The 19,964-nt window shown below is 38.6% G+C and overlaps 1 long non-coding RNA gene across 1 annotated transcript in view; it reads right to left on the reverse strand.

Moving 5' to 3' along the window:
- Positions 1 to 19,964, reverse strand: part of LOC129189431 (uncharacterized) — a 46,950-nt gene that overhangs the window by 9,406 nt on the left and 17,580 nt on the right. The window contains exon 2 of the long non-coding RNA XR_008572800.1: positions 14 to 121. This is a non-coding gene — a long non-coding RNA (uncharacterized LOC129189431). The remainder of the gene's footprint in view (positions 1 to 13; positions 122 to 19,964) is intronic.

Raw genomic sequence — 19,964 nt, forward strand, 5'->3', positions numbered from 1 at the left:
ATAAATAGCTTACCTGGGGCAGGCTCTGGGGTTTCTTCTGTGGGCTTAGTAATCTCTGGTAACAGAAACATCAACTCCCATGGCAAAGGCACTGGCATCTTTGGAGGCAACACAGCTGGAGCTACAAAAGGAAAGGTGTAGGTGCATTTTACTGTAAATGCTGCCTTACAAACAACATTAAACTCATCAGACAGCAAATAACACTCAAACGTTATACCTCACAACTATAGAAACATGTCCCAACGTGACTTTAAAATAAAGAAAAAGACAACATTTTACAGGTTTCCCATAATGCGTTGCATTGCGTCTGAGCAACACGTTCAAATATATATATTGACACAGAAAAAAAATGCTTGCTATTATTTTTATTTGATGGGATCAATATTTTACATTCTATATTTTATATCTATATTTTTATACCTGTTAAATTTGGATTTGGAACATTTGGAACAATTTTAACATGTCTTTAAGTTGCTAGAAATGGAAGTTGAACCACCAAACTAAGTTTTGTCGTATACTGTGCACAATGACAATAATCTATCTATCTATCGATCTATCTATCGATCTATCTATATAAAATATATCAATGAAAAAACACACGTCTTCACCTTCAGCCCAATTAATAATACACAATAAATAAAAAGTGCAAATCTCTTCACATAATGACACATCTCTTCCAAGCACTGACGAGTAAATAGAAGTATTTGTCACACCGGTGAAATGAAAATGCTGTTTTATCTTAGAAAAGTAAACAATCCCATATTCAAAATGTCATAACAATGGTAATACTACAGCATTTCAGAATGAGCATAGTGTGTTCAACACTCCTGAGGCAACATTTCAAAGTAATCAACTTACAAAGCAAAAAAGTTACTATACTCGCCTCTGTTGGTCTGTTTGGTCAAGTTTGCACCTTATTTGAAATTAATCCAAAAACGTTCCAAACGTCAGCGGGATTAGACCGTCGTGAGACAGGTCAGTCTAGCTAGCTGGCCGTCCGGCGCGCTCGGAGCTAGTCGGGACTCGCTGCGCCCTGGTAGCTAGCTAGCGAGCCGACGGTTAGCATTCTCGTTTACAGCCTTGGCAAGTTATGGAGCATGCGCGACAATCCTCTCGTGTTTTTTATAAGACACGAGCAAAAGATTGCTTCTCTCGCGATACCCGTTGCATGTCTCCACAATCCATTAATCTAAAGATTTATGGCTGATTGTTATCGAAACAGGAAGTTTCTTCCAGGCATCGAAATCGTTCCCTGCTCAAACTAGCTATCCGGTTGCATCGATTTATCGTTCACATCCCTAGTTTGCAAACAGGAAGCAGAATTGCAATTCAAAGTCGAATTGCAGGAAGTTGAATTGAAATTGTTCATTCAATGCTCTGCCCTGTTTTCAGACTTTCAAAGATTTTTACCGCTGAGAAAGGCTGGTCATCTCATCTGATGAATTCAATCATTTTTCGGGTTATTTGCTTAGCCGTCTGACTGTCACGCACATATAGGAGAGTTGTCCACATGGCTGTGTTAGCTGCTGTTTGACTGATGATCACACCGTGAGCCTCGAAAGCTCACTATACTCCTTCAAGTGTTTGTTCTTCAAATGCTATATTAAATTAAAGCTTTTTGACGTGCTACCCCCGCAAGATATTTTTTGTGGCACGTGTTGGCAGTTAAGTAAGTTCCACACGGCAGACATGGTTAATTTTATTTTGGCATGCCTGCGCACTGTGAAGGAAAGGGGGAGGAGGACGCTGCCCAAGACGTTAGTTAGGGCAAGACACTACAAGGGGGAATTTATCAGCATATGCCGATCACGTGATGTTTCCCTGAAATTAGCCGATACTGGTCGGTAACCGATCGATCGTAGCGTCCCTATTAAGTGTTATAGCTAAGCAAGACCTGGTATGAGATTCTGTTGGTTGGTATAATACAGTTTCACAGTATTATAGTTAAAGCTCTAAAATGTGTTATTTTGAAATATCTTTATTGAAAAGAACAGAAAAAACGTCAAGTCGAAACATTTTAAAACAATATAATAGACGACAATGGAAGTGGAACATATGTATTTAAAATAAAAAAAAATAACTGAATTCTTTCTAAATTAATAATAAATAAAGTGCTGTTCTTAATGTGGTCTACTATGGCTAATCCTGCAAATCAAGTCACAACACGATAAATATTTTTTCGTAAAAAAGAAAAACAAAAACAAAGTAAAATACAAGTAAGTAGCTCAAGAGGGTCACAACATAAATAATAATAATAAAAAAATGTTAAGTTATGTTATTATTTCATAGTGGTGAATGTACAGGTCATAACTTGTCCACAAGGGTGTTGGAGTTGTTGGTTTGTGTATTTGCTGAGTTTTGATTAATTTGCTTATGTTGTGACCCACAATATAGTTAAGATATTCACCAAGTTTTTCTTCCATTTTCGCCTCATGTGATTGTTTCGTATTTACTGTATCTATGCCCAACTTTTGCCCACACAGCCCAGGAATAACACAGGACGTGACAAAGTATTTTGACGTAGTCGCCACGCTGGACCTCCACTTTCTCTCATACATCAGGAACGGAATGACGGAAAATTTTTGTGGTTTTGAAATTGTGACTTTTACAACCTGTGGTATACCTTGAAAACCGTAACCAGATCATGCCTAGTTATGCCAGCAGTCTGCCTACAATGGATCATTTAGGGTAAAATGATCTCAAAATAACTACCTTTTTTCCAAATATTTTGATAATATTGATTTTTTTAATCATATTGAACAGCTTTTATGTTCTTTCTTGGTGTGACTTTAAGCTGCATACATGTTCTATAGAAGTCTAGGCTTTCAGATGATTCCCCACCCATCTCAATAGATCGAGTGAGACCCTTAAGGTTAAACTACTGCTCAGAAGCTGCTCCAGCATCTTGTTTACCATCCAATGAGCTAATAGAACCTGCATGACCCTGCTGAAGGACCTGTCAATGCTGCTTTTAATAATAGAATCATAAATTATGTTTTACTCTGTTTTACACTGTTGTCACCAAAATAGAGTCATTTCAGGAAGGGGGCATATTATCACATTTTCAAGACCTCTGTGACGATGATATACCAAGCTACGACCTTATTTTCAAAGCTTTTAATAATACCACACATCATAGCAGTGCTCCGTCAGATTAAGAGGATGCTTTGACATGCCAGCCCACCAGCTGTTCTGATTTCATCTTGTTTTGATCTACATCAACAGATGTTTGATGATGTTGACAGTCACAAGAAAAGCTAAAAAGCTGATGTCGAATTTGAATTATATGGGACAAAAACCATTAAAAGAACCCCACTGTTACACTTGTATATTTAATGGACGTTATTTTGGTAAAATTAATTTTTATTACAATTTTAAATAAATAATATATATATATATATATATTTTTTTTTTTTTTTTTTTTTTTTACAAGCGCAAACACTATGCTGTTTTAAAATAAGATGGAATATTTCTAAGGTGGTCTCAATGTAGAAAAGATAAAAGACTAATGACTCAGCTCAAAATCCACCCTCAAAGTTGTTAATTAGAGGAAAACTTCGCTGATTAAAAAACAAACCTTTGTATTCCCCAATGTATTTATTTTGATTGTACACATATCCCGAGCAGATTTCATTAAAGTCTCCTGCATAAAACATTGAGCACCTCCAGCCAGAGATGTCCAGTTCTGGTTCCAAACATAGATAAACATATTTTTCAGACTATAAGTCACACTTTTTTCATACTTTGGCTCGTCCTAACTTATTAGTCAGGTGCAACTTATATATAAAAATATATGATAAGGGTACCAAAGGGGTAGGAAAAGCATGACATAGCAAGCAAAAATTCAAGTTGCTATTTTGTTGCCAGAAAATATCAAATTTTGGTATGTTTCATGGCAGCAGGGCACTGTTCACTGAAATCTCAATTGTAACTTTTACATTAAAATGCTTTAGTTTATTTACTGTAGTTATTATTTTTTGATAAATGCTTGAAACTTGGAACTGGAAGAGGTGGCCATGGATCAGGAAGTCTGGACTTCCCTACTGAGACTTCTGCCCCGACTACCCGGATCTGGATAAGCGGAAGAAAATGAATGGATGGATGGATGGACAATGCTGTCCTTTCATCCCTTCCTAAAAGATTCAATCAAGTAGCCTGTAACAAATAAAGAAGGCACAGTCACCTTGGTTTCAGGTGGGTCCATGACCATCATTAAATCTGAACAGGATGCTAAAAGAAGGTGATACCACCCAAACGACCATCGTTGGCGAGCAGAGGCCCCAGTCCAGTATTTCCCAACGTTCGTCATTTAACACCACTGAAGAGCCAACCATTCCTGTCTGGACATGCCTCCTCCTTTAGAGGATAAATACAGTAGACTGAACCTTGCACCAAGTTTTAAAACTAAAGCTTTCCTATCTAGTCTGACTGGTGTGTGTCCCATCTAGTCATTGACCATGAATTGATGAAGCCTGCTTGGGTGAGAGCCCAAACGTCTTCTAAGACAACCTGAACAGTTCAGTTGTGATCGATTCAATGCCCTGAGAATACAGTGACCTGGATGAATGAGAATATTCACAGGCATAACTCTCTCCTTCTGGCTTGTTGATAGGCGCAGCGCCATCACACTCCTAAAAAAAATGCTTGCTCTGGTGATAGGTCCATCATGAATACAGCTTAATGCCACTCATAGTCCAGTGTGATATGTTTTTTTGATCGTCATGACACATCTTTTGACAAATGAGCAACTTATAGTCTGGAAAATACAGTACTATTATATGAAACGTCGGTGTAGGCTCTCAGTCGTACAGGAGTTGTCCATCGAGGAAAAGGCTTCTTGAGACGTCATCTGTAGTTCTGTGAAGAAGGTGTCAGACGTTTCACTCCTCATCCGAAGAGCTTCGTCAGCGAACTAATAAGTGCTGGTAGCTTAGGCCTTAAATACAGTAAGAGTGGGCGGAATTGGTGTGCCAACACCAGTATCAGAGTCGTTCATACCCAATTCAGGGAGCGACACTTCGCTTTTATCGGAGGTGTTAATAGCAGGATAGGATTATACCACTACTCCGCCCAGGCTTAGTGTCAGGAACCAATAGGAGGAGGGTGTTGGCACACCAATTCCGCCCACTCTTACTGTATTTAAGGCCTAAGCTACCAGCACTTATTAGTTCGCTGACGAAGCTCTTCGGATGAGGAGCGAAACGTCCGACACCTTCTTCACAGAAGTACAGATGACGTCTCAAGAAGCCTATTATATGAAACCTTGGTGCCCCAGTTTGATTCAGTTATTCCCGAAAATTTTGCCTTGCTTCTCGTACACTGCCTCGATTATTATTGCACAATGTTGCAAGTAACAAACTGTACCCTTTGGTACATTGAGTCCTCTAAGCTGTATTCATTTGGTAAACCTAAATGAAAATGTTACACAAACTAGTGATGTTAAATGTTCATTTATCCATTTTGTTTATCGTGTATAATTATTTCATCATGTTTTCTGCATGTAAAACTACTTCTTCTGTGAATGCGTGTTTTTATTATCGTTCTTATTCTGCCGTTTTTTTGACACCTAACACTCATTTTTCAACCGATTCAAACCAGCTTTGTCAGCAACAGGCCAAAAGCTCCGTGTTCGCCATCGATACGAATACACTGAAGCCGGAGTTTAAAAAAAATCATCACCCTGGCCGGAGTTTTCCAAAAGCTCAGCTTTTAAGGACAAAAACCTCCGTATGCATGTGGATGAGAGGCCGAAATGCATCGAAAAATATGGAGTTTTAAATTAGCCGTATTCGTGTGGACAGGGCCTCAATTGTCTTTATAAGTTGATGTTTACGTTGTAAATTTTCAATGGTACAGGAGTGATAGAATTAGCAGATACTGACACACAAGCCTAGAGCGCCCTTTTGTAGCTATCAGTGTGAAAAAAAACGTATATTGGTTGCTCCGGAGTACAAGTTGCAGGACCTGCCAAATCATGAAAAAAAGTGTGACTTATAGTCCGGAAAATACGGTACATTTGCATTTCTGCTACGACATAAATTAGTCACATTGACTTGCTATGATGCCTCTTGTCTCCAAACAAGTCCTCCACATGCTTATCACTTGATTCAAATAGCCGTGAGTGTCTACTCTGACCTTCATCGTCTTTGTTTTCTATATCAGTAGTTTATACATATAGGTAAATTGGTTCCAGACCTGACCGTGATAAATGAATTTACACCAAGTAGGAGTCCTTAACTTCTAATTTTCGAGGTTAGGTTATAGAAAACCTGTTTACGACCTTCTAAATACATTTTTTTTTAACAATATTAAAGCCCTCTAGACATGAAATAACACCCATATACAGTAGTTACCATTCCACTCGTATTACCCAATTTATAGTAGAAATCATAACATAAAAGAAGACATATAAGAAATAAATAAGACATAATATAGATTCACACATTATCATTGGGAGAGTATTTTCTGCTCAGTACAGTACTTTCAACAATGTAACATTACTGACACCTTGTGACCAGTGTAGAAGCCAACATATGATCACATCTTTGAGTGCGTCTTCTGAATGCCTTACATTTGTATTTTATTCAATTTGCCATTTTTATGTTTGAAAATGCTTAATTTAGGCAAAAAATAGGTGACATTTGCTTAAATATGCATATTTTTCAACTAATAATAAGGCCATAGTCAACCACAAAATAGCAATGATTTATTTATTATTATTTTTTTTTTAAACCGTGATACAGACAATTTGAAGCGCCAAGTAGCGAGGGACGTCTCTATTGGAAAATGATAGTTCCAACTTTGTCTCTAATTAAAGTCAGGTACTTTATGGTTCCCAAACAGCACATATTGGAAAAATTGGAAAAGTAAAGTCCAAAAGTAATTCAGAAGGCATCAGCAGCTCGGGAGGCTGGAGTTTTTAAATTGGATTTATGACCGTAAAAACAGCTTCTCAGCTACTGTAAATCCCAGAAATGTGTTCTCAAATCATGGTAAATTATGGATGGTCATATGTCATGTTCGGTGGAGACTGGTGAAAGATATTCATTAAATGTGGAGGAGTCAAGTAGGGAGAAACAGTGTCAACATTGAGGTTTGTCTTTCTTCCAACCATGGATGCTGTTTTTTAAGATACACCGCAAACTACCACCGGCATAATAACCATATTCTTAAAATGAATACCTCTCTGACAGTGCAACTGAAACTAAGCATTATGGTCATTCCAAGGGTTTCAGTGTGAGATCCCATTAGTGCATATCGTGTGTTACCTGAATGTTACGGATAGTTGTTGCATAAGGAAGGTGAAAGAAAATCCACCCAAGAATCAAATCAATGGCACCTGTTTCTGACCTCATCATTGGAACATGATTGTGTGGCACATCTATATAATCTGTATCATGAACAGTTGAATAATAGGATGATGACAGATTGAATATATTTGGAGATTTATTTGTTTAAGAAAGACCGGGACAGCGCATATCCATCAAAACTTTAGACTATAGACAGTGGCTAATTTCCATCTTTAGTCCCTGAGGGCTGGTTGATGTTAAGTCCGGTAAAAATAAAAAGAACATTTGAATAAATGAAGAAAATAATGAATAATATGAAAAAAAGAGTAAAACAATAGGCATAAACCCATGTATACTTGACAGAATCACCATGAGTTGGGGAGATATAGTGTTTGAGTGCTAAAGTGCTAGCTGCTACATTATAAAAACCTGCTGATGCGGTTTTGTGCGGCCCCCGGTTAGATTTTATATATGTTATATGTTTTATAGAAAGAAGTAGATCATTTTGACTTGTAACTTGTGTGTGCACCCCTTATGTACATGTATAACGTACATAAATAATTACTCATTTTTTAAATAAATATAGTAAATACAGTATATATATTTTCTATATTTATAGTAGAGGTAGATCTTTGGGTCTTGATCATTTTAAAAGTAGCTTTCAGGTCAAAAAAGTGTGAGCACCCTTGCTTTAAATAATTCCCTTCCTTGCACTGTTAAGTAATGCAGTCCATAAAAGCCATTTTGGGTCAAAAAATCTCAATGCAGTCAAACCTCAGTTTTCAAAAGTCAGAGTTTCCGTATGATTCAGTTTTCGATGACAATTTGTACCCGGTTTTCGTACACCATCTCGGTTATTGTACAGTATTGCACATAACAAACTGTCCGGGTACCCTGTACTGTAGCATTCCGCAAAATGGAGTGCGCAAACAAAGCACTCTACACATTGCTAACTCACTAACTGCATTTTTTATTGACTATGACTGCTAAATAACTCTCCAAAGGACCAAAGGAAGCTGCGAGTCTCACCAATTTGATAAAAAAAGAAGAGAAACACAGTCTTTAATAAAGGTAAAAATTCTGTAAAATGTTAATTTGTCCATTTCATTGGTCATTTCTAATTATTTTGCATTGTTCTCTACATGTAAAACTCTAATTATTCTATATAAAATGTGTTTTTTGGTAATTCATGTTAGTGTCTATAACGGATTAATTGGATTTACATTAATTCTTATGATAAAATTGGTTTTGGTTTTCATCTGACCTTTTGAAATGAATAAATAACGAAAGGTACCGCTTGAACTGCTTTAACACAGGAAGGGAAAAAAACCCTCAAAGCTCATTAAGTGAGAGAAGAAACTTTGTTTTAAATCCACTACGACATCCTTCGATATGAATTTTGTATGTAGGAAAATACTGTATTCCTAAAAGTTCTTTAAAAAGTGATTTGTATAGTGCTTTGTTATAGATGGATATGTAAAAATTAGGGATGAGCGAGTACACCTCTATCTGTATCTGTTCACACATCGAAATTATCTGTATCCGTATCTGTACCCTGAATGGGGGAGGGGGGTATAGACCGGAAGTGGGTGTGGTTTAACCGGAAATGTGTGGGGATTAAATCGGTACATTATTTTAAATCTGAAATTGACATTGATTCATCAGAAGTTGCTATTTTTATTGTTTATTGTTCAGCTATATGTGTGCTGTCTAATTTGTTCTTGTGTATTTAACGCATACGCATCACGCCAAGACACCGCTCTCTGTTATGACGACAGACAGCGGCACAGTGTAGCTCCCCACAGAGACTGACGCTCGTTTATAACTTTATTCAGACCTGAACACAACAGCAGTGCAGTTCAAACACCATATATGTATTTCCAACTCTAAACAAACTAAATAAACATTTAGTTTATTTAGCCCCTAAAGACCATGAGTCGCTCGCCAGCCTGTTCTAAAGATAGCTCAAATAGTACCACTTGCCTGCGAGCTGCATGTCATTTTTTTAGTAGCTATTGTTGTTTAAATCACACTTGCGTGTAAACTGGAAATGACAGTATGTAAAAAAACACTACAAATTGTACAAAAGACTGTTTTAATAGTGCCCATTCTCTTTCGTTCCTTTAAGTTAACATTTGATTAAACATAGCTATCAATTACGATGAGAGATGGGTACATGAATGCACCAGGGCAGCCGCAGCGCTTTGGGAGTTTTTGTCGTAACATGGACCTTGTTTTTGATGTTCAACTAACAATGTGCGTCTATAAATGTGAGTAACCTGGTTATTTGTCATTCATTCAACGCTAGACGCTGTTTGCACCGTGATATTGTATGTGTTTTGTGGATTAAGCATCCAACCGCCGAGCTGGTCGCTAACGGCTGAGCAAAGTTAGCCTCGTCAGCATTGCAACCAATTCATTAAATTGTTAGCATGCTGTTTGAATGTGTTTAATGTACTGCTGATAGCTGATATGCTACGTTGCTGTTCATTTGTGTTCATGTCTTGGGAGGGTCGGTCGCTGTGTCGACTGGCCAATCACAGAGCGTGAACAGTGAATAAATAATGAGGATTTTCCGTCATCACGATTACGGATAACAACTAGCTGTACTCGTTTCAGGCTCGTACACGGGAAAAATGCATTATCCGTAATGGATACTTGTCTACTGGTCAGAATAAAAATCCTAATCCTGAGTGAAAGAGGTTTTTTCATGTGTGCCCAGCAAACATAAAACACAGCAGTTTACTCCATTCAATAATATAACAAGCTGGGTTTAAAGAGGTAGACAGGAGGAAAGTAAGGAAAGACAGGGAAATAAATGATGTTCCAGTGAAATGACAGGATGTAAAGACACCCACTGATGATTGGGATCAGTTGTCACCAGATATAAAAGACAGTAGAGGGATGAGTTTGACAAGAGGGAAATGAAAAGAAGCTTTCCCGTTCAGGAGTGGAACCCTGCAGAATACATCCCATGGAAAAGAGTGTTGATGTTTAGTTATTTTTTTTAATCACATAGAGTGAGGAAAATAAGTATTGATCCCCTGCTAATTTGATACATTTACGCCTCGGGTATCAAGCCCACGGGCAAGCCGCAAACCTGACAGCAAAGTTTAGTGTTAGTGTGGTCCACATGTCCTGGGCATTTTCTATTAACATTGCAGTGATCCTTTGCCACGTAATCGATAAATCATGCTGTTTCGTGGTAGAATAGGCCTATTATTAGTCAGCAAATATGAATTTTTAAGCAAACTGTATGTTTTTTTGCCTAAATGAAGCATTTTCAATCATAAAAATATCTAAATTAAGTAAAATACAAATATACGGCATTCAAAAAACGCATCCAATGCCTTTTCCAAGTCTACAAAGCGCATGTAGACAGGTTGGGCAAACTCCCATTTACCCTCCAGTAGCCCTGCAAGGGTGTACAGCTGGTCCAGTATTCCGCGACCAGGACGAAAAACACATTGCACCGCCTTCTCCTGTAGCCGAGGTTCAACTAAATATCGTACCCCTCTCTCCAGCATCCCGGAATAGAGCATAGAAATATTTTGCATTTGACTTGTTTGTAAATCTAGCTCTAACCGGCACTGCTCTTTGTGTATTTCAGTAAAGTTAAAAAAAAAACAAAAAAAAGGCTGGCTTTTCCTCATAGCAAGGCCGTCGGTCACAAGGACCTCCCAGCTCATGCACGCCTGAACCTTTCAGGATGCATCGGTACTGAAAGTGACTCACATATGACATATCTATGTATTGTATTGCGGGACTAGCAAAAATAATGATGTCACACTTACTGTACATGAATACATTACATTAAATACATTACACAGGCTGTTGAAAGTCATTGTGTGTAATACATTTATCTGCAATAATAGATGAAAAAATGAGCTGGAAATCTCACATAAAAAATATACTACATAGGATGTCAAGAAATACTTCAATATTCAATAAAGCAAAATTTGTCTTTGACCAAAAATCACTCCATGCTCTTTACTGCTCTCTGGTATTACCATATCTAACTTATTGTGTGGAGATATGGGGTATTAACTATAAACACAATCTTTGCTTGCTAAATGTACTGCAGAAAAGATCAGTTAGGATAATCCATAATGAGAACATACAAATCCTTCATTTCTGAAATCACAAATATTAAAATTGTACAGATAGTTGATAGATAGAATTGTACAAGTAGTACAGTGTCAAACAACTAAAATTATGCATAAAGCAAACAACTTGCTACCCAAAATTGTCATACAATACTTTTCTACAACTACTATGATCTCAGGGAAAAACTAAACTTGAAACACTTATACGCGAGGACAACCCGAAAAACCCACAGCATTTCAGTATGCGGAATTACTGTAAATTATGGAACAAACTGAGTCAGGAACTCAAACAAAGCACCAAGATGCGCCATTTCAAGAAACTGTTCCAACAGTTGATGTTTGCAAAATACAAAGAAGAGTCTTGATTGTGTGTGCAATTTTTATTTCGTATGAAATCACATTTTCGGACCAGTGCGCCTTGGATGAACACACAACACATCTGATCTGACAGCTGGTCTGAACGCCTTAACAGCAGTGATGTAATTTCTGCCATACATCACTTGTTCTTTATTCATCCAATCCCAAAGAAAACCAAGTGAACAGCATTTGACCTTTCAGTGTTAACTTGCTGTTTGTATTGTATTGTATTGTATGTACTTTATTTATCCCACAGCAGGGAAATTTACTTGTTACAGCAGCAAGACAAGTAAAGAGAACAGTGTAAAGAAAGCATAGTGTCTACAACATGGTTCAGGTGGTGCAGGTGTTGTAGAGCCTGACAGCGGTCGGTATGAAGGACCTGCGGAACCTCTCCTTCTTACACCGTGGGTGTAACAGTTTGTTTGGTTTGTTAGTGCTTCAACAAGTATTTGAAAGTGTATTAAGTCATTCAATCCCAGCCATTTTTCAAAAGACAACCCCTTCAGTACCGGCCATTTTAGATGATTTTGACAGATTTTTCAAGGCAAACAGGCACACACAGAGTGTTCTATGGCTACATAATCATGGAACATACCAAAAGAAAGATTAGACTCTCGTCTTTCATCAGAAAAAAAAGTTAGTTTCTACCTTTTTATGTTCTTTAATAATCAGCAGTAGAACATACTGTAGGTACGTTTCAGGAAAATATCAGTTCCCAACAAGAAAAGCAAGAAAAACAGCTCTTTGTGAAAAGATACATTTCAAGCATAACTTTCACTTTGACACACATTTTTTTTTTGCTTTTGTGACAGCGAAAATATCTAAACAACTATACCACAACATAAACAACACAAAAAAGGGTTGTTTTACATCAAAACTGGGCGTTCGGGTTTATAAAAACCTATAAATACGTCTTTGCTATTGAATGAGTTAATTAGCCCCATTATGGCAGCAAGTCACACTTCCGAAACAAGTCACGACAGCAGGCATTTTTTTAACACAGGCATTTTTTCTGCGTGTAAATATCTTGTTTAACATTTAAGTGCAGGTTGGTGGATTATTAGTTTTTGAATTAGTGAATTATTTTGCATATTCACGAGACAGAAATGTCAGGAAGTCAAATAAACGAGAGCATTATTCATTTAGTGGCATGGTTGTCGTTGCGGTCTCTTTTCCTAAGGCACTTTTTATGCTGTACACTTGCACACAGCATTCTCACTCTGACTTTCCACCCAAGAGAGGTGGAGAGTGGGGCTGGGGGGGGGGCAGATTTACCGCAGTCTTGGCTGAGAAGTAGAAGAATTTACGTGGCGTGAATGTGGAGTGAATATAGTAATAAACAAATCAAAGTTGTTTAGTGATATTGACTTGTTTCCCCCAATACTATAATGTGCAGGAGGTTAAACTAATATATCAGAAGGGGGGGTCAAACAATCCTTTTGTCACGTTCCATTTTTCCGCCTTCCGTTACTTTTATTTTGTATCTGTTCCCTCTATTGGTTTATTTTTGTCTTTCCTCCTTCTTCCTCTTTCATCCTTCCAGATTCCCCTACGTCCGGTGTGGGGCGGAGCAACGAGGCACACCCGCAGCCACTTTCCAATTGCAGTCATCTCTTGTTTATCGCGGTTTACTGGTTACAGACTGGACCATAATACAGTTGTACCTCACAACATCGAGATTTGATTATTGCTCACTTGCTATATTGCGCTTTTTCGTAATTAATTCATAAATGATTGTTGTTTTGTGGTAGACTATGGTCTAATATTAGTCAAAACATATTGAAATACAAATAATATGTAGTATTCTGGTCACTGAGCGGCAGTAATGACACAAACATTGAGACATTGCCTTAAATTACATTACCTTAACACTGCATGAAGTCAGCCATGGCATGTCCGACAAGATATAGTGAAAAAAGTTCTCCTCCCATTTCGTGTGGAAGGGGTAAGGTTTTGGCTTTTTAAGTTTAAAAGAAATAAATTTAAAGCTAACTCGTTAGCTTGCTCGCTTGTTAGCTCGCTAGCTTCCTAGACCGCCTCAAGTCCCTGCAGCATAAGAGCGCAATGTGTTGTAAACAGTGAATATTAGGATAAGTGACCATAGGCGTATTATTTCATGTCTACAGGCCTCTAATAATGTTAAAAAAAAACATATTTAGAAAGTCATATACAGGTTTCCTATGCTCTAACTATGAAAATATTCAATTTCTTAACATTGAATCCTATATCAGGGAAATTTGTTTATCGCGGTCGGGTCGGAACCCGTTAACTGGTAAAAACGAGGGACAACTATAAGTGAATTTCTGGGAAGTAGAAATCCTTATTTAAAAATGTTCAGAGTTAGAGAAGAAAGCCCGTTTATGACCTTCTAAATGTGTTTTTTAACATTATTAGAGCCCTTTAAACATGAAATAACACCCCTATTGTATTTTGTATGTATGTATGTATTTTGCCCTTCTGTCCTGTCACCCTCTGATTGAAATAGTTTCCTGTGCGTTTACTGCATTTTACCTTTCATCAAAAAAAAAAGATACTGCGTGTGACAATGGTGACGGTCACAGTCACAGGGCACATACAGTATATACAAAAAACATTCACAACTATGGATAATTTAGAGTCTCCAATTAACCTAACATGCATATCGTGGGAGGAAGCCGAAGTACCTGGAGAAAATTCACGCAGCTCATTTTTTTTCCGGCCTACAACATTAATGTTTATTTATTTATATGTAAATTGTAGTATCTGCCATGATGTGCAGCTTGCTAGCAGCTGAAGCAGCTGTGGAAGGCTACTTTGTGACCAGCTGTGAGTGTGAGTGTGAGTGAAAGAAACCGCAGAGTGACAGAAGAGAGTCGCCAAAGACAACACCAGTCGCTGGGGATCGGTAAAGTCAGCTTGGAAATGCTCCGGTGGAGGTTTATACCGTACTTTAATATCGCTGATTCGCTCATTTCACTGCCAATCAAAAAGGGATTCTGCCTCAGACAGATCATCCAATTATCATGCAGAAGCCAAGCGTCTGGGCCAACCCACTACCCCCATAGACACCATGGGGCGGGACAAAGCCCAGCATTCATCCAATGACCGTCCAGTTTCACGCAAACAGCAAAGTTACTGAAGCACAAAATTTAACTCCCAAATTTTGGGACCATGACTGAAGTTGCTCACCAGGGTTTCACACATCTCAGGTGGGATGCATGTTTGACCCAAGCTGGCAACATGACATGCAAGAGTCAGTCAATCTGAGCCATCCTTTTCAATGTTTAAGTGGCATTTCACATGCAGCGATCCAAACAAATACCTCACCCATGGTGCCAAACAAACACAAGTCAAAAAATATATGACACACAACTTAACCTACCCACTGCACTGTCTGGGAAGTAAAAAGGTACCTTCACATACTATTTAACAGTCAATGTTTTAGCGTTGATAGTTCACATTGAATATCACATCCTTTATTCAAGTACTTTTAAAAAATTCAGTTGTTATTTGATGTGGTCTCATGTTAAAATGCTCCTGAAAAAAGGGACACAAGCACATACATATAGCAGATTGTGTGACACTATAATTCCAGGTGGACTGTTAGAAGTGTAAAATGCATGTATCAAATATATAGTCTGGCCCCCCGGCCAATGCGGCCCGCGAGTCCAAAGGTTTGCCCACCCCTGTGCTAGACGGTATGCAGGCTAGTGCTGGCAGTTAACAGATCTGCAATGACAGTCAACATCTTTGGGCAGAAAATATGCCAAAATAGTTCAACACTTTGAGATTGGTGCAGAGCTTCTTTTAGTCGATCCTCACAGGAAGGGACATCACCAAAAACACAGAGCAAAGAAATCGGAATTGACCTGCAGTGTGAACGTAACCTATTTCTGTTCCTTTTTAGAAATTTTCCTTTGACTAAACAAATGCAAACCTTGTTGGGCATGCACATAAATCACTTGCTCTGTGTAAAATATGCACACCCACCTTGCCTCGCTGGCTTTGCAAAGACAAATGCAATCAAATCTATGTTGTGCGTGCCTCATCGACCGTTTTCAGCATTTTGTTCCCAACACAATACCACGTAAATAATGGAATGAAAGACATAATCCACAGTCAAAATGAAATCATTGTGAAAAACATATATTTTCAGATTTTTTTCCCCCTTCCTCCTCACTTGGCATTACTCTGACTTGCATGCCAGATACACGATAAAGCAATTCTCTAATTTCATATTGGCCAAGTGTGGAGGTGATCTCCTTTGATACGCAAAGACTATACTTTCCATTAGCCATTCCATTAGCAAGCTAACAAAGGCATTTTGTGATTAAAAAAAATTAAGAACATAATTGGACTCATGCAGCGTATTAATCACACAACAAGACGTGTTCCATATAGTATGCTAGCCGGAAAATATGCTCAGACTCGGGCAAAATGTTGGTGTACATTTTAAAAGTATACGTACACGTAAAATGGGGGGTATGCTAACCACAGTTCAGCTGTACAGTCGTCCCTCGCTACATCATGGTTCAAATATCACTCCCTCACTCAATCATCCCTCATCAAAAATATTGAAATGCAAGTCATATGTAGGATTTTGGCCACTAGACGTCAGTAATGACACTTTGATTAGACGTGACATTGCATCACATTACTGTCACACTGCATGCCGTCAGTCATGGCATGTCTGTCCTTGTACAGTGAAAAGAGCTCTCCTATTCAGTGTGGAAGTGGTAAGTTTTTGGCTTTTTAGTTTGTCTTTTTTCCCCACTCAGTTTGAAACTCGTTCTTAAGTTTAGAATAAATAAATTGGAGGCTAATTAGTTATCTTGCTAGCATGCTACGCAGCCGTGGCCGTCTCGTGTCCCTGCGGTGATCCCCTAACTTCCGCATTAGCAATGTGGTGTAAACAAAGAACAATAAGTGTGTATATGTGATTGTAGGTCTAATAACGCTCTAATAATGGTAAAAATTTAAAAAAAAAAAAACGATTTGGAAAGTCATATACAGTACAGGTTTCCTATATGCTCTAACTACAAAAAATGTCCATTTATTAATATTTAATCCTGCTTTGTGGAAATTCACTTACCGCGGGCGGGTGTGGAACCAATTAACCGCCATAAACAAAAGACAACTGTATATCAAAAACAGGTTTCATTCCAGTGTATTAACAAAAGCCCATCCATCCATCCTAGCCCATCCATCCATTTTCTATGCCGCTTGTCCTCACCAGGGTTGCGGGGGTATGCTGGAGCTTATCCCAGCTGATATGGAAAATTTTGAGTCTCCAATTACTCAATTTTATCACATTCGATTTTGTTACTCCTCTGCCATGTAGGTTCGCTAAATGCTGTAAATCTGTAAATTTGACATGACTGTGGCAGCGGCCATGTTTGCCCTGAGCTCATGCTCACAGGCTTAAGATGTCAACTTGTATTGCATTCCTAAGTATACAGCTGTCAGGTTCAGCCAATAATTGAAAGCAAGCTGTTCTATCCAGCCACTGTAATGTTGTAAAATTGCATGTGTACAATGTTGCATACATCAATTCATTAAAATGTCCTTGTTATTGTGATATTTTAAAAAAAACGTATTTATTTGGATTTTGTTTTTCTACATTTTCTTTTTCTAGAAATGTGTCGGCGTGAAGAGGTTTAACTGCAAAATGAACGTGGATGAAAAAACCTCTCTCATAATCCTTATGGTACAGATTGTGTTATCATGTATTCTTCTAGTTTGTCTGGCTTTCAGTTTCTAAAAGCTCTCTGTTCCATGGGCATGCCCTTTAAACAGTAGGTTGACCGTACTGAACCATATTGTTCATTAGTCTAAGGAACTGCTATGGTTAGGCCCTATGAACTCTATCTGGTCACAAGGTGCGGTGGAAATTGGTCACAAGTCCAGTAGGTTTTCTGGTATGTAATTTAACAAAAGTGTTTGGTGCCACTGGTTCAAAGTGAATGTGCATGTAGATCATATTTTACTTTGTTCTTCATGAACTAGATCTGTTTATTTGACTCTCCCAGCAGTAATTTAGAGTTTTAATCGCAAACTCTAGATTGGAGCAAGGAGACAGGTCAGAACTACATGATGTCACCTGCATCTACATTTGGTCTTCAGGAACTGTCTGTATATATTCTTGGCCACCTTCCTTCTCCACCTAATGAGTCTCTGTAGGAGTCTCGGGTGATGCTTATACATTATGTATGACGTGTCACCGCTCTGGGACTGAGCTATTGCATTCTGCTCTGACTGCATCACAGGCTCCTGCCAGGTCGGGATCCTTGATGTTTCGGAATTGTGGTGTAAGTAGGTTTTTACACGCGTGTGCCGTGTCTTCTTCCAACATGATTTTTTGCAGGGTTCGCAGTAAACTGACAATTGTTTTGGGGCAGACCACAAGACCACGTATATTCTGCCAGATGCAGCATGTTGATGTTGCGATGTAACTCTGAGCCCTGTTTCTTCAATAACTCACTCAGTGCTGTTCTGTTATATCTACAGTATATTAGTTTTTATCCTCCTGTTGCCTAATCAAAGAGTCCATCTCTCTTTGATGGATCCTCTGGCATTTAAGGCTTGACAATTGCAAAAAAAAAAAAACATTTGTCTCCAGTATATGGGTAGTTGCCTCCCTGTATCGCTTCAATTTGTAGGCACTAACTGTCACTGTTCAATGTGTCACCAACTCTTCTGATTTTATAAAGCCCCTTTTCCACCAGATGTCCAGGAACCTTCAGTTATTGGTAATTCCAGTTCTGTTAACTAAAAGCTTGCTGTGGCTCATTGTGTTTTGTGCTAGTGCAGCAATGAGGTCCCCAAAACAGATTATAATAAAATATATAAAACGTAGTACATATTATCTCTGATGAATATAGTGAAAGAGTTTATCTAACACAGGGGAATGCAAGAATAGCGGTTTTGTGTAAGTCCTGTACCACTGGTTTGGATCCGGAGATGCACAGGCGTTGGCAAATGAAAGTAAGAACCTCTGCAGAAGCCTCCTCGAGGTAGGAGTAGGCCAGTCAACTGCCGGCTGGATTTTGGCTGGGTCAGGTCTGAGTCACCCCTTCTCCACAATAAACCCCAGAAAGGAAACCGAGGATGAGGGGAAAGAAAACTTCTGAGCTTTAGCAAATAAACCATTTTCCAATAACGTTTGTAAAACAAGACAGATGTGCTGACGGTGTAGCTGAATGGAAGAGGAAAAATAACTACTGTAAAGTGTATAAGCTCCTACTTTTTTCTCAAACTTTGAACCCTGTAGTTTATACAGCGATACGGCTAATTTGTGGCTAATTTCCTTTACTTCAGAACTACTACTAATTGTTTAAATAGTGTGCTGCTCGCAAGTCAGTGAGGAAACGGTAGCTCTTTCTTTGGCAGGAGCCAATCACAAGCTATCAGTGCACTCAGAACGAGCTTGTCGACCCACTGTAAATCGCAGGAGGTAATTATAACAGTATAACACATAACATGACTTTCTGTGTCATCTTACAAAGTGGAATTGAAACAGATATACAGTACTTTTAGGTTTAATGTTGCTCAGATTTTATTGAATATAATTACCCTTTTGTGTTAGCTGTGAAAGAGATACTGTGTAATTGCTATATTTAAACAACAAGTAGATGTGCAACAGAATTATTTCTTGTTATTATTTCATGCAGCCGATTCCCCAAAAGCAGTGGAGATTACAAGCAGCCTGGCAGAAATGATTGGGAAGGACCTGCAACCTCTTTCCACGGCGGAAGATGACGGCTTAATCACAAAAAACGGTCGTAAAAATTAATTCAGATTTAGATTGATTCAGATTGATGATGCATCCACCTTAATTTTTAAAAAGTATCGGTATCGGTAACGAATCTAGCGGTATCGCACATCACTACTGGACAGCAGGAGATGGGACGATGGGATAGTCGACCTCGCCGCAGTATATGTTTTAGTGCACGAACAGCCCCCAGATCTTCTCTACAGTGGAAAGGCGGCTGCTTCACAGCTTCATAGGCTCCACACTGCCGAAGACTTCAGGAGAAGACCCGTAGCTAGACGAAGGGATTAACAGGTCCAGATTGCCTCATAGGGTGGGGTTGGTGCTCCGCTCTCCGCTCTATGTTGCGCTCCTGCAGCAGCAGCTCTTTCAGTACGTCAGTTTCATCACAGATGGCTAATTTATCTTTAACGCGGGGGTTGAGGCTGGTCAGATAGATGCTGCGCGTTGCCTTGCCTC

This window comes from Dunckerocampus dactyliophorus, chromosome 11 (assembly GCF_027744805.1).
Source record: "Dunckerocampus dactyliophorus isolate RoL2022-P2 chromosome 11, RoL_Ddac_1.1, whole genome shotgun sequence".
NCBI lineage: Eukaryota > Metazoa > Chordata > Actinopteri > Syngnathiformes > Syngnathidae > Dunckerocampus > Dunckerocampus dactyliophorus.